This window comes from Mastomys coucha, unplaced genomic scaffold (genome assembly GCF_008632895.1).
Source record: "Mastomys coucha isolate ucsf_1 unplaced genomic scaffold, UCSF_Mcou_1 pScaffold5, whole genome shotgun sequence".
NCBI lineage: Eukaryota > Metazoa > Chordata > Mammalia > Rodentia > Muridae > Mastomys > Mastomys coucha.
The window spans coordinates 20,289,090-20,296,555 of NW_022196911.1; the positions used below are offsets into that span (position 1 = coordinate 20,289,090).

A 7,466-nucleotide genomic window follows, 5' to 3' on the forward strand; every position below is an offset into this window, starting at 1 on the left:
ACTTTGCTTCAGATTATATCTATAACCAAGCTCCAATAGGCAAGGTTTAAAAATAAATCATTTTAGGAAAGATTCCTGCTGTAAAACGCTTTTTCTGTTATTCTTAAAGACACATAACAATCAGTAGCTATTTGCCTAATCCTTTGAGCAGATCTCTACAGATCCAGGAAGAGGTACTGTCTTGTAGAGATGCTATATAGACAAATGAATGACATCTTAATTCTTAATGATAATCCTATAAGAATTCCTAAAATTATATTGGTGTTATTAAGCTTCGTTATTATAGATGGACTCCTTTCAGGTCCTTTTATGATAGTCATAGCTGAAATGAGTACTCTGCTTCTCTCCCATTAGTCACCAGTTAATAGTTTCTAGATATCTTTCTAATATTCAGAGCTTATTCCAAGAGGTTGTAAAACAATTAAGCAAAAGTCATAAAAAAGGAACTATCACTTATTATAGGTACTAGAACAGAACATAAAATATCGACTGAATTTGCCTATACAAAACATCACTAATAATTTAGTTAAGGTTTTTAACGTTCAATGAACTTTTGAAGCTGTGACAGGTGATGAAGGTTTAGGAAGATAATTACTCCTAAAGGATATACATGTAAACATTCTCTGTTGTAAACTTATACTTCAATTTATGATTTGATTTTATGTATGAACTTTTGAAGAACATTTTAACATGTGATCATGTACCTTGGAAGATATATAAGTGCTGAGGACCTAGAAAAGAGGCAGAGGAGCTGAGCTGTGAAGAATTATTTTGGGCAAAACACTTCTTAGACAAAAAATGAGAAGAAAGAAAAAATTTTCATTTGCTTGCTTAGTATACTTGTGCTTTTCCATATTTTCTTAGATAGCTTTCATCAGAAATGTTTTACAACTTAGAAGTACACTCTATAATCACTTTTCAAAATGTTCCTTTCTCTTCCTGAGACATCAAACTTACAGACTGAATGTTAGATCAGTGTATTTCTTTTTGAGGGAGATCAAAGGTCACTTTACTTAATCCCTAGTTGCCAGGTTACAGATGTCAATCTAATCCAATAGTCTTTTACCCTCAAAAAGAGAAAGTTTTTAGGACTTTTTACAAGTTATCATTAGTATTTCACTATACTTGGAAAGATAGAATCTCAAGAGACCCTCAGACATTAAAGCCATGCTTGAGTCCTACACTGTACCCTGTCTCTAGCTTTTCTTGTTTGGGAGGCTCCCAGAATCTAAACTGGCACCTTGGCAGAGAATCTTTGAAGAGGTTATGTCCACACAGATAGGACTCTCTACTGGACCTTGCAAACTCCTTGACCAAGCAATATGTGGTTATGGAGAGAGAGAAATAGTTGATATTGCCTACTGCCATCAGCAGAGACTGACACTGAGTACCAACAGCACCTGGTTTACACAAGGAGCTATCAGCTCTGGCTTGAAGTTGCCTGCTGCCATCAACAAAGGCCAACAGTTGGTACCTGGTTTGGTTGGTTGAGTACCTTCAGTGCCCAGGGTAGGCAAGGGCCTATCAGCTCTGGCTTTAATTGCCTACTGTCACCAGAGCTATCTGCATCAGCCTTAGATCAGGAGCCATCAGCTCTGGGTTGTGTGCATTTCATGTATATCTCATGATGGGTTAAAAAGATTCTACTGAGAGAGAGTTCTTTACACATGTTATAGGAGAACAAATTACTTTAGGAGCAAATATGGAAATAAAGTGTAGAACAGAGACTAAAGGAAAGGTCACCCAGAGACTGTCCCACCTGGAAGTTCATCCCATATGTAGTTAACAAACCAGACCCTATTGTGGATGCCAAGAAGTGCCTGCTGAAAGGAGTCTGATAAGACTGTCTCCTGAGAGGCCCTGCCAGAGCCTTACTAATACAGAGGTGGATGTTAGCAGCCAAACATTGGACTGAATGTGGGATCCCTAATAGAGGACGTAGAGCAGGAACTGAAAGAGTAAAAGGGGTTTGCAACCCCATGGGAAGAACAACAATATCAACTAACTAGAGCCTTCAGAATTCCCAGGGACTAAGCCATCAACAAAGGAGTACACATAACTCCAGCTGCATATGTAGCAGAGGATGGCCTTGTCATGAACCAAAGGAAGGAGAGGTCCTTGGTCTTATAAAGGCTCGATAGAGGCCCCTTTGTAGGGGAATCAAGGGTGGGGACGTGAGAGTGGGTGGGTGGGGGAGGAACATCTCATAGAAGCAGTGTCAAGGCAGATGTGATAGGGTGTTTCCTGAAGGGAGGGAAACCAGGAAAGGGGATAACATTTGAAATGTAAATAAAGAAAATAGCCAATAATAAAGGAAAAAAACACATACTCTTAAAGAAAATAGGCATTAAGGTTAGCCCTAGACAGAAAACTGACTTTCTTCAGTTTGTACAAATAGACAGCCCTTGGTTTCCAGGAAAAAAAAAAGAACTTTAGATATGGATGAATGAGAGAAAACAGGGCTGGATATTAACAACTGGATTACAGAGAATGGAGGATTACATGTGCCCATTACAGCATTTGCTATTTGGACTGTGTATTCCTCAACAGAAAAGTCTGAGAAGAGTAGCTTAGGAGAAGGTAGTGATAAATAAAAAAAAAAGACAAATCAACTTCAGAAGAGGAAATTGACTCAGAAAAGAAACTAATAAAATATAATAAACATAAATGACCTACCCTGAAGCATGTAAATATTATTCACTCCATAAGACTCCCTGAAAAATATTAAAAAAGTCAGCAAAGAGGTCCATCAGATCTGTTGCTGGTGTACACCAAGGTCCACAACAGGGTAATTTCTTAGGGTGTTGCAGTGACTATTGAGTATAACAAAGAGAATAATGATCTCTTATGGAACTATTGCCATTTAAATTGCTTATGACTCTTCACGATCAATTTAAAACAGCCATAGCCTACCCAACTAAAGATGAATTTTTACTGTGTGTGTGTGTGTATATATATATATGTACATATATATGTATATATGCATATATACATATACACACACACACACACACACACACACACACACACACATATATATATATATATATATATATATATATATATATATATATATAAACTTGGCTCAAAAAAGCTGTCTAAGATGTCTGAAAAAAAGAGGAGAATGAAAAAATTAACATATGAAATGTTTATGGGAATGGAGGAATAGTTTGAAGAAACAACTCATAAAAAATTATAAAGGAAGTTCTAGTAAAAATAGAAATTTCAACTTTATAAGTATGGAGATACTTGCCCAGTAGAGATAGAAATACCAAAATGCTTGCTATTATAATACAGAAACCATACAGAAAAAATATTTTGAGGACTCTGTTGCTCAACTGATAGAGACTCTGAAGTAGAAGATACTGTTTTACAATATCTAACCTTTGAGAAAGATACACTGCCTTGTCATTCTCTTCTAAATACGATTTAAAAATCTGGAAATTTATTAAAATCATGTGCTGAGGTTGGTACTTCATATTTTCAAGGTATATCCATTAAAAAAAAACTCACAAGATCAGAACACTTTCCAAAAACTTATTAATCAAGGACATAAAAAATTTAATAAATCAGGTTTGGCTCACAAAATTTTTAAAGTAACAAGCCTGGACATATCAACAAATAAGCTCTCAGAATTGCAGAAGATAACATAAATTTTAATGCTCAGAGCAGAAATCCAACCAAGTATCCTCCTGTTCTGAAAGAGTACCACTGGCCTAAAGAGTGCCAAACTAGCTTTCACAATAATGGCATTGCCATATCTGGTGCTACTGTAATCCCTAATAATACAAGAATCTTATCACACCAGGGAAACTATGTGATGAACCATCTCAAGCCACTCAAACAATAGAGGTAATTCAATAGCCACAGGCAACCCATCCATTTGTCAATGGAAAACTGCCCAATAGCTACAGCAGGTAATCACTGGCAGTACATGATGTAATCTCCACAGGAATATTTATACATGACTCCTTCTGAAACAAGTTATCTTAATTTTTAATATCTTATAATGATTTTCCTCACATAAGAAACCTTTAAAAAAACAAATGGAGCAATGACAGAAGTTAATGTCTTATAAATACTAAGCACAAGCCCCCTTTTTAAAATCCATGGCACTGTTTTATAGCTATTTTACAATTTAAACCCTAACTTTCAGAATTACCAATCTTGTTTTCATTTAGAAATTGCCTTTTCTCTATTGGACATGTTCAAGTTCCTTCTATGCTTTCTGGTCCTATGCATGACGGTAATGATAAATTTAATTCATTGACAAAATATTGTTGCTTGTACTAGGAAGGTAACTTAATAAAATTTTACAACATCTTCAAGTCATCTCTGCACTCAAAGGAAAGACTCCTGATAATGTTTAATACAATTCTCAATCATGTTCACTTGTATTGCCTTAGTACCTTTGAGGTTGGGAGCCTTCCCAGAGTATGACATGACTTGTACAGAAGAAATCACATTATTGAAGAAGCCTGACTCTTCTTCCAGAAGTTACCAAATAGCAATGTTTTTGTGCTTTTCATAGAAATGGGGCCCAAAAACTCATGTGTGTGGATGCCTGGCCCATATTGAGTGGCATTGTTGTAGTAGCTTCACCATTCCTTTAGTTAGTGTGTCTCAATACAAGGATGTTTTAGAACTCTAAGAAGCTCCGTTTTGCCCCAGTTCTTCACTTCTGCTGTTTGTGGATAAAAATGTAGAACTCTCAGGCCCTTGTCCAAGACCATTTCTGCCTGCACACTGCGATGCTTCCTGCCATGATGAAATAGACAAGATCTCTGAAAGTTTAACTTTTCTTTATAAGAATTGTTATGGTCATTGTCAGTCGTTACATCCTCCAAATGCAAGGAAAACACAAATTGATATTAGAGAAAGGGTTATTGTTTGAAGGGCATTGTTTTTGTGTTTGGAGGAATATTAACTTTGGGACTTTATATTAAGAAACAGAGAAATCCTTCAAGTGCTGCTTAATGAGCAAAACAATGAAGAATGTGGAAAAAAGTTGCTGAGTATAATTTAAACTCTGTTTTTCTATCTCAAGAGAACACTGCAGATATGAATATTAGTTTTTCCTACAGATTACTCTTTAGATATCATGGAAAAGAATGAGGATGCATTTTGATCTAATACAAAAAGTGACCCTGAAGCTAAAAGGTAGGGTTATAGATTTATTCCATTGGCAAAGACAATCTCAACACAGCCTCTTATTGACATTGTCATGTGGTCATTAGTGTTTAAACATATTAAGATATATAAAGTTAAGTACAAAGCTGAGAATCAAAACTATATAATGTACAGATTGAGGAGAAAAGAGTACTAAAATCTGACATTGAGCTAATTTCTACATTCAAATACATATAGAGATTAAAGGAAATACTGATGCTAAATGGAATAAAGGGAATGAAAGTCTCTGGGAAAATTCCACCTAGCTATGTTTCCAATTTGTGAAAAGGAGCTTAAGGCCACCATCCTCGTCTACAGATAGAGTTTCAGGATATGCAAATTTAGAAAGTAAAGGAAAACAACAAGAATAGAAAACTGGTAAAGATTTAATATTACAAGGGAGCTATGTTAGTGCTCTTGCATGGAACATAACATGACAGGTTTAGTCATGTGGTTCTGGCATCTAAGAGTCAAGGATTGAAGAAAGGCATTCTGGCATCTTTCTCTGTGGCTAAGAACATTTGTTAAGGCCAGGATTATATAATGGATGTCTGTGCAAGGAGACATAGAGTAGCCACTATGTCAAACGCCAGAGGACAATCAAATATTGTCTCATGATGTTGAAGATGCCAGAGCTGTTGTATAACTGCCCAGGAGCACTGCTAACAGGAAATGGAAAATCCTAAGAGAAAGACATGTTTTTAAGCCAATAGAAATGAAAAGACGTGGAAATGTTAAGAGCATTTTTAAATCAGACATGGAGTTGAAATTTTGGAATTTGCTCAGCTTGGTTTTGATCTTACTTTGGTACAGTATTCTTTATCTATGTTCTTTTTTCTAAAATTAGGGATGTTATTGTAAATTCTGTATCATTATATGTTGGAAATATGTGATCTATATTTTTATTTTTATTTTTTAAGAGGATTACACTGCATGGTTGCATAAATTTCAGAAGAGACATTGAACTTTGGACTTCAAACAATATTGAGGCAATTTTAGAGTATGGGAAATTAAGTTGGCCTAAATACATATTGCACTATTTTACAATCCTATCAGGGTCAAGGAATGGAATATGGTGGTTTGTCCATGAATGGCCCTATAGACTATTCTGTTTAGATGTTTGATCATACTGAATGTCAATATTAGGATTTGTTTCTATGTTGGAGTAGGCATGGTCTTGGTAGAGGAAGTGTGTCAATCTAGTGGTGGGGTTACAAGTCTGAGAGGAACATGTCTAAGTACCATGCCCCAGTTTCTATTTTTGCGGTCTATGGATTAAGATGTAAAACACATAAAGTTTGAAGACAATTTCTGCTTGTATACTCTCATAGTTTTCACTATGGCAATAATAGACTAAAATTAAGAAATTGAACGCTAATAACAGTTAAATGACTTGCTTTATGATAGTAGCAGTGTTGATTATGTCTCTTCACAGCAATAAAACACTAAGAAGAATTCCCACTTAGATAGGTCTTAGACATCATGCTGACCTCCATTTTCCTTGCTGGTGTTTGGGTTAATTTGAACAAACACAGCTCATTGCAAGTTATAATATTTAATGTGAGATGCGATCATAAATATAAACACCCTCTTGTCTTGAGAATTAATTATTTTCCTGGTGTTACTATTAACTTTTTGTTCTTAGTTTCTTTCCAATATTTTGTCCTAAATTTTTATGTACTGGGAGAGATGAAAAATTTATACAATGAAACCTTAAGGAAGTTTTTTCTGTGATCAATTCATCTCAATAGAATCAAACTATGAAATGTAAATAATGTATGCTTTGATGATCTATAAATAATGAGTAGTACTCTTTTGTCTGTGTGGATTTGAGCCATTTTAGAGTAAATGTATTTTTTTCCACAAAAGTTATTATTAAACAGATAAGTAGATATTTAAGAGAGTAGAGCATGCCAAGTGTTAAGGACCTGATTCATACCTACCAATAGAATATGAGTACATGACTGTAATCCAGTGATCTTATGGAGGGTAGGAGAGAGAGATAAGAGAATCTCTACAGGTTTGCTGTGTAGAGATCTAGGAATGTGTGATAAGAAAATTAAGAAATCCAGGAGGAAGATCTGCTGGTGCAAGGCTTTATTCCCAGTAGTCTAGAAAAAGAGACACTTGGGTATTTCTCAGTTCAAGGTCAGCTTGATATACACAATGACTTGCAGTCAAGTAATAGACACTGTGTTATTGAGTAAACAAAGCTAGCAACTGATCAAAAAATGAATGAAATATATAAATGTATAAGTACATTAATAAATGAGAACTTAAACAAATAAATATAATAT

General features: G+C 35.1%; 1 protein-coding gene across 1 annotated transcript in view; it reads left to right on the plus strand.

Annotated features, from left to right (window-relative positions):
• Nucleotides 1-6,014: 6,014 nt before the first annotated feature.
• LOC116077374 (vomeronasal type-2 receptor 116-like) overlaps nucleotides 6,015-7,466 on the plus strand; it is a 17,471-nt gene continuing 16,019 nt past the window's right edge. Inside the window, exon 1 of the mRNA XM_031351874.1 lies at nucleotides 6,015-6,026. The gene's annotated coding sequence lies outside the window, so the exon portion shown is untranslated. The remainder of the gene's footprint in view (nucleotides 6,027-7,466) is intronic.